This window comes from Crocuta crocuta, unplaced genomic scaffold, assembly GCF_008692635.1.
Source record: "Crocuta crocuta isolate KB4526 unplaced genomic scaffold, BGI_CrCroc_1.0 scaffold580, whole genome shotgun sequence".
NCBI lineage: Eukaryota > Metazoa > Chordata > Mammalia > Carnivora > Hyaenidae > Crocuta > Crocuta crocuta.
Genome location: NW_027527940.1, coordinates 1,415,710 through 1,424,398, shown reverse-complemented (window position 1 = coordinate 1,424,398; position 8,689 = coordinate 1,415,710). Strand labels below are relative to the sequence as shown.

The 8,689-nt window shown below is 38.1% G+C and overlaps 1 pseudogene; it reads right to left on the bottom strand.

Annotated features, from left to right (window-relative positions):
• Nucleotides 1–322: 322 nt before the first annotated feature.
• Nucleotides 323–703, bottom strand: LOC144221799 (NADH dehydrogenase [ubiquinone] 1 beta subcomplex subunit 4 pseudogene; annotated as a pseudogene).
• Between the last annotated feature and the right edge of the window lie 7,986 nt (nt 704–8,689).

Genomic DNA, 8,689 nt, shown 5'->3' with positions numbered 1-8,689 from the left:
GTAATTTCCAGTTTGGGGTTATTATGACTAAAGCCACTATGAATATGTATAAATCTTTGTGTGGTAAATACCTAGGAGGGAAGATGTTACTTTTAAATTTAGGTGTAACATACATAAAGTGCACAAATCATAAATACACACATTGATCATTGCTTATATTCATATGCACCTGTGCCACACCATCCAGATTAAGATTTAGAACATTTTCAATACATAGAAGTGCCCCTCCCTAGTCAGCAGACTCCTACTGACTATTTTTTTTAATGATTAATAGAAGATTTATTTAAACAATAATACATAGACTTAATCATCATTACCAGACTTAATATAAAATGTTAAAAGTTCGATCCATTTTCTTTCATGGATCAGTTTTTCTTTCCGATCTCTGTCGGTTTTGAAGACATAATACTAGAAGAAGAGGGGCCCAATTCCAAACAGAGCTCCTAAGAATGAGGTCTTGGGAGTGGGTCCATAATTCAGATTGATATTTGCTGATCTTGCATAGGTCCCATGAATCAAGGTAGGATCTTCAATGAACCCTCTGCGGCTGGGGTTGTTATATTGAAGCAGGTACTCCCGTTTAAGTCAGGCTTTTATGGCCAAATGCTCGGCTTGCACCTTCCAGAGGTATGTTGTATTCAGCTGGGTTGAGGGTGTAGTGTCGGTTGGCCAGGTGTGATGGCTGGTACTTGGGGAATGACATCTTGGCAATCCAGTACACAAGCACCGATCATCATTATTCTGACTTCTGTCTCCATTGATTAGCTTTACTTGTTTTAGGACATCATATAAAGGGAATTATATGCATCCTTTGTGTCTGGCTTCTCTTGCTCCACAACTGTCTATGAGATTCATTCATGGTATAGTGCAGGGTTAGAGTCCATTCTTTTTACTGTAGTGTCATGTTGCATTGTGTAAATACACCACATTTACTTATCCATTCCCTTGTTGATGGACATAGTAGTTATTCCCAGGTTTCTTTTCTTATAGCTACTATGGACAATCTTGTACGTGACTTTGATGGACATATAATCTCATCTTTCTTGACCCAATAATGGGATTGTGGGTCATGGGGTAGGCTTATGTTTAGCTTTCCAGAGTGATTGTATCTATTTACACACCTATCACCAATGTATGACAATTCCAATTACTTCATATCCTCATCAATACGTAGTATTGAAGGTCTTTTTAATTTTAGTCATTCTGGGAGATGTGCTGTGTGATCTCATTTTGGTTTTAATTTATATTTCCCTGATGAAAAATTATGTTGGGAACTTCTCACACACTTAATGGTCATTTGAATATACTCTGGTGAAGTATCTGTTCAAGGTTTTTTCCATTATTAATTACATGGTTTTTTTATTATTGATTTGTAGGATTTTTTTTCATGTGCTGAATATAAATCCTTTGAAATATCTCCTTCACGTCTGTGGCTTGCATTTTTACTTTTCGGTGTTTTTGATGAATAGAATTTCTTATTTTAATGAAGTCTAATTTATCAACCTTAGCTTTTATGATAATTGCTATTTGTATCCTCTTTATAAAATCTTTGCCTAAGCCAAGGTCATTTAATACTCATTTAAGATAATTTATTTATGTGAAATTTCAGCGTTTCAAGGGCCAGGGTTTGCATTTTGTACAATGAATTTTAGGTCTTGTGCCCTAGTAGACAGTACTGACATTCATACATGGGAGAGTGAGGGGGAGTCTCACAAAATAAGGAACAAGGAGAGAGCAGTTTGGCAGGAGGATAGAGGCAGAGTTCAAGAGAGAAGGGAAAGTATGAAGGGATAAGGGGATGAGTCAAAAGAAAGAGGAAAGAGAGGAGGAAAAGAGAAAGAGGGTGAGGACAACAAGGACACCTCCCAGCCTGAGCAAGGAGTGCTTTCAGGAATCTGAGGTCTCTGAGGAAGGGAGGAGCCTAGCAGGCAGATCACAAGTCCCTCCTCCGGTCCTCCCAAGCCTCCCTTCCCTCTCTGTGCTCCGGCCAGCAAGCATTTACCCTTGAAAAGCTTTTTTTTTTTTTTTAAACCGTGGCTCCAGGGCACCTGGGGAGCTCAGTCCATTAAGCATCTGACTCGATTTTGGCTCAGGTCATGATGTCACAGTTGGTGAGTTCGAGTCCTATATTGGGCTCTGCATTGACTACAGAGCCTGCTTGGGATTCTCTCTCTCCCCCTCTCTATTTTCCCCTCCCCTATTCTCTCTCTGTCTCTCAAAAAAAAAAAAAAAAGAAAAAAATTTTAAAAAACATTGGCTGATTTTATTATAAGAAATCTTTATTTCCCAAGGACATGCTAAGACATCAGTAATTAACATGTACCTAAAGACACATCTAGGTTATGACCAATATCCAGAAATTCACCCTGACAAAATGTGTAGTATTTATAATGTGGGCTTTAGAGCCACATAAACCTAGGTGCCATTATTTACCCACTCCTGTCCTTGGGCAAGTTAATCAGCTTCTGTGAGGCTCAGTTTCTTCATCTATTAAATAAGTATTCATTCGTTCATAAAGTAATTTGTTGAGTACCTGCTATGTGCCAGGGACTGTTTTAAGCACAGAGAGTTTATACATAAAGTGAAAAAATTCTTTACCCTCATGAAGCTTTCCTTATAACAGAGAAAGGAGACACTAAACAAGATGAAATAGTATAACATCTCATATGTTATATAGTGATAAGTAGGGAGTGGTGAAAAGTGATAATATTCTGGGTGTATTTTGAAGGTAAAAGCACGTAATTTACTTCTGACCCAGTGTGTAGTATAAAAGAGACATAAGGAATGTAAAGAGAAGTTTAGAAGGACACCAAGATTTGTGGCCTGAGTTGGGGCGCCTGGGTGGCTTAGTCGGTTAAGCGTCCGACTTGCGTCAGGTCATGATCTCACGGTTCGTGGGTTCGAGCCACGCATCGGGCTCTGTGCTGACAGCCAGCTCAGAGCCTGGAGCCCGTTTCAAAAAAATTCTGTGTCTCCCTCTCTCTCTGACACTCCCCTGCTCACGCTGTCTCTCTCTCTCTCTCCTAGAAATAAATAAAACATTAAAAATTAAAAAAAAAAAAAGATTTGTGGCCTGAGTAACTGGAAGAATGTAGTTAACCATTACCCAGGATGGGGAAAAATTGCACAAGATACTGGGTGAGCTCACTTTGGGGTATATTACATTTTAGATGCTATTAGACATCCAGGAGGTCTCAAGTTCACAGTTGGATATACAAGTTCAGGGAAGAGGTGCAGCTTGGAGACATACACATGGAAGTCATCAATGAACTAATAGTATTCAGAGTCATAAAACTGGATGACATCATCCAAAGAGTGATTAAAAGAAAGAATATATAAATGTTGTTGTTCCATTCAGAGGGTTGCTGTTGATAATGTGTATGTGTGTATGTGTGGTGTGTGTGTGTGTGTGTGTGAGAGAGAGAGAGAGAGGTTTGGTTGGATTAATGCTAAGGGTTTTATTTATTGAGTTTTTTACATATCCCAGATAATCGAAGAGCCTAGATCCCTTAACTGATTTAATTTTCTAGGAAAGAGGTGACAGCCTTTTCTTCACTTTTAAGATTACTTACTGAGAGAGGGGCAAGATGGCAGAGAAGTAAGGAGCTCCGTACTTGCACTCGCGCACATATATAACACGGAAAAGATCTGAAGCCACTGGAAACCTTACAAAACCTGAGAGACTGGGAGAAAAAGGACGCAGAATCCACCGAGAAAGCCTTCTAACGGCTACCTCGAGAAACAAGCCAGAGTACACAAAGTGGAGAGTCCCAAATACCACTATGAATAGGAAAATAAAATAACCAAGGACCCAACAAGAGAGACCAAGGGAGACCATTCAAAAAACACTCTCTNAACAAACTATCCTAAAATTTATATGGAACACAAAAGACCCCAAATAGCCTAAGTAATACAGAAAAATAAAATNGAGCACTGGGTGTTATGTGGAAACTAATTTGACAATGAACTATTTGTAAAAAAAAAAATAATAATAAGATTACTGACTGAGAAAGTAAGTTTATATTTACCCAACATCATAGAATTAGCAAGTGATAAAACTAAGATTTGAACGAAAAGCCCATGTTCTTAACCTTTATACTCCATCCCAAATAATCAAATAAAAATTTAATGTCTCTTGGTCTGTTGGTCATTCTAACACATGATAAGCACTTAATTCAATGCCTTTCCCACCACTACATATCAGCTTGTATCTTGGACAATAACTGGTTTGACCATGGCTTTGAGATCCTTGGTTTCAAATGTACATTTCAATAATTATAACAACTCTTCTACCCAACTAATAGAGCCATTATGAAGGCCAAATGAGGTAATGTCTAAAAATGTGGATCACAGATGGCTCCATACTTGTTAGAGAGCATTATCACTATCACTTCAAAAAGAGCCTGAGTTTTGTGAATATGATAGAATCAGATCAATGAGTTCTGCTCATGAAATATGCACTCCAACTGCACAGAAGTATTGCACTTTAGAGAAATGTTATTCTTTGAGATGTTTGACCTTGACTTGGGACTAATATTTCAACATCTGACTGCTCACAAAGTGATACATAAACTGAAATACTTATGTGCAGAAATAAAAATAGAAAATTCCCATGATGGAAAGAATTTTTTAAAATCAAGGCTTTGGATTTTTTTTAAGTTATACAGCTGGAATGTCTCAACATTCTACTATCTTTGTAAGTTTATGGACTAACATGAAAGCATATTAGTTGGGTGAGAAGTATTTGTGCCCTTCATTAGGAAATGTTTAGGAAACATTAGGAAATGTTTCTATACATATTCCCATAGCTGGAGGAAATTTGACCTGGTACTCTAAATGCCAAGCTGTGCTTTTTAAGGAGTAAATAAACAGGTAGACAAAGTTCTGACACACAGGAAAAACCTTTAGTTAATAGGTTTTTGAAATACTCAGCCTAAATAGTTTTCTTCTCTTCAAAGCATGTGCCTATAGATATGAGAGAGTATAAGACTCAAGTAGGGAACTTCTTTGGTCATGGGTTACTTTACTGGCTACCAATTAGCAGAGTTTTGTCAGAAACTCTAGAAACTTTTCAGTCAAAACAATACAAGATAGAAAACACAGAGCTACAATCAACTAAAACCCACTGACCTCTGATTATACACTAATCTGTACCCTATACTCTAAGATTTAAAAATAAATAAATAAAAGTTTGGTACCCCTCTCTAGCAGCCACAATCTATGTTCAAAAACACACATAGATGAAAAGGAATTTTAAAAAATTATAAACAAAAGGTGAACAAAAATAAACAATATAAGAATAACCATGATTTGGAATATGTTAAGAGAACTCAAAACAATAAAAAAGTATTAATGGAATGAGTCATCATGAAAGAGTTCATATAAGTTGACTGGAGGTAGCTATATCCATTTGAAACATTTTATTTCCTACCAGAGAATTTATTATTTTCTGCACCCACAGATACTGGATGATCTTTAATAGTATTTCATTGCTGTGACTCAGTTTCCTCATACAGCAAACAGAAGAACCATGTTCTTCATCTCTTATATAATTCCCAGAGTGATATTTGGAAAACACCAAGAAGTATCTCATTTTCTTATTGCAGATATATTTGAGATAAAATGCAGATAAATTATATGTCAAGGAAACTGACCTCTATGATAATTAAACATTGACGGGGAGCCTGGTTGGCTCAGTCAGTTAAGCATTCGACTTTGGCTCAGGTCATGATCTCATTGTTCGTGGGTTTGAGCCCCGCGTTGGGCTCTGTGGTAACAGCTAGCTAGGAGCCTGGAGCCTTCTTCGGATTCTGTGTCTCCCTCTCTCTCTGACCCTCCACTGCTCACACTGCGTCTCTCTCTCTCTCTCAGAAATAAACTTTAAAAAAACATGTTGACACAGTAAGCCAACTTACCTCTGCAGCCTAAACTTAAGGTAGATAAAAATAAAAATCTTATGACAAGGTAGATTCACACAGAATTGTGAATGAAGCTTACAGGTTTTTAAACATTTCAGTCAGCATTTTTAATGACCAGGAGTGGGATGTTGAGAAATAAATCAGTAAGGCACTTCCAGCAAATTAATAAGTGTTTTTTGTCTTTTGTGGGAGTTTTTTGAGAGTTAAGTTTTTGAAAAATCAGGTCAAAATTCATTAACTCTATTGCCACCAGGAGCATCTTAACAATTTGTTTTCCCTGTGTTAATTGGACACCAGAGAAATCTTTAGTCAATTCCTAAATAAAATATGTACAAGAAATTCTTCCATCTAATTCAAACCCTGAGAACAGGCCCAGGAAATCCTTGTTAAATAAGTGAACCAGCAAATCAATCATTAGAAGTAGGTGTTTATATACTGAAAATTGATGCTGTTCTTATGTGAAGGAATGATCTGTAGTTATTACTATATTTGTCAAGTATTTTTCTGTTCTAAAATTCAAGTTACGGGATTCTAGAATTCACTTTTGTGTAGTTACCTGGGGGCCAAGTTATCTAACAGAACTATGTAAAGTAAGCAAGCTCAAGATCCGTCAATATTCTTTGTTCTACCCATAAGCTGAAAATTATAGAAAGTCCTGACAAGAAACAGGAATTACCATGGAGTTTAATAAGTTGTTCCAGCTAAAACAGAATGAGACAAAAAGTTTGTGCTGGAGGTAACTGAGAAGCAACCAGTAACTGATAGGCCCCTTGGAATAGGGCTCACCAATAAACTCAGAGGTTCAAACAGGCTCATAGTCACAGATGAATAGATAAATAGAACCACACCTAACAGGCTGCTGGTGAATATAGTTCAGACACAATGGAAAGAAATGAACTGGAGATGAAGAAACTACTCCTAGGAGTCACTTCTACCTGTAGCTCAAGGCAGAGGAAAGAAGATACTATGCTACCTGTCTGAGGCTCAAGACAGTTCTGTGTGGGGAAGAAGGCCTGCTCCAGGCCCAGAGAACGCAGGTCCAGGGTCTAAATCCAAGGCAGGTTCCTACTAAAGTTTGTTAAGAGAATTAAAATGCACTCCAAGAGGCCAGACATAGTGGTAGCCCAATGGTGAGAAGCCCTGAATAGAGACCAATACCCAAGAGCATACTTGAGAGCTCTTCTCAGCATCCTCAAATAAAGTTCAAATTCAACATATCAAACACAAAAACCTCATGATCATTTCCTGAAAATTAGGTCTTTTATCTTTCATTGCTCCCTAATTCAGCAAATGGCATGCCCATCTCTACAGTCTTCTAAATCAGAAAGCTAGGCCTCCCTCTCTCCCACCCTTCACATCCAAGTCTTCTTAAACCTAGCCATTCCTCTCCATGTCCTCCATGATGTAGTTCAAGCCCTATCATTTGTGTGTGTGTGCATTTAGAAGTAGCCTCCTAAAGTATATCCTCTGAACCACTTTTGTCCCCTATAATCCATTCTCTACCCACAGCCAGAATGGGCATCTTTTCAAAATGCAAATTTGATCATGTCATACTACTTAGTCACAACTCTCTAAAGGCTTCTCATTGCTTTGGAGATAAAGAGGGAAATTCTTTAGGGCTCCTGGGTGGCTCAGTCAATTAAGTGTCTGACTCTTGATTTCAGCTCAGGTAATGATCTCACAGTTCATGGGATAAAGCCCTGCTTTGGGCTCTGTACTGACAACGTGAAGCCTGCCTGGGATTCTTTCTCTCTCTCTCTCTCTCTGTCCCTCCCCTGTTTGTACTCTCTCTCTCTTTCTCTCTCAAAACAAATAAATAAACTTTAAAAAATTTATTTAGGGGTGTCTAGGTGGCTCAGTCACTTAAGTGTCCAACTTCAGCTCAAGTCATGTTCTGACAGTTTATGGGTTGGAGCCCCACGTCGGGCTCTGCACTGACAGCTCAGAGCCTGGAGTCTGCTTTGGATTCTGTGTCTCCCTCTCTCTTCCTCTCTTTCTCTCTCTCTTTTTCTCTCTCAAAAATAAATACACATTAAAATTTTTTAAAAATCTATTTAATAAAGAGGGAAACTCTTCAACACAGTCTATAAAGCCTGGAATGCTCTGGCTCCTACCCACTTCTCCAGCCTCTTCTAGTTCCACATTGCTCCTCAGCAATTAAGTCCATTGCTTCCTTCTCTCAAGTGTTTTGCACTCACTAAATTCCATTTTGCCAAAGGGACTTTCTATCTTGGAATTCCACCTCATCCTTTCAGGCTTCAGCTCAAATGGCTTTTCCCCAAGAAAGCTTTCCTGACTTCCCTGGCCAGGTTAAGGCCCCTAGGAAACTTTCTCATGTAACTCTTTTCACACGTACAATTTTACACTGACTCACACATTTGTTTTATTACTACTAGTATTCCTAGATTCCAATTTCCCAGAATACCTGCTGAGAGACTGTTTTTGTCACCACTGGACCTCAAACTCCCAGGAAATAACAAATAGGCCACATATTGCTAGAAATCTAAATAAACAAGTGGCACATAAATGGAAGCCAAAAAGACCCAGATACCATCTGAGTGTTCATCTTCCTTTATGTGTGACCAAGAATAACTCTAAAACAAAGCATATTTTGTTACAACTTGCTTTTCTAGCCCAAAACTCCTTGAATGAAGATTTGACTTTAGTGGAGTAAGGTCCTTGTTATAATCCATTAAGAGACAAGGCTTTGAGCACTGCCAAGCTATCATTCTTAAATCTTGTTGATAAAATAAAAGATTTTGCAACCCAAA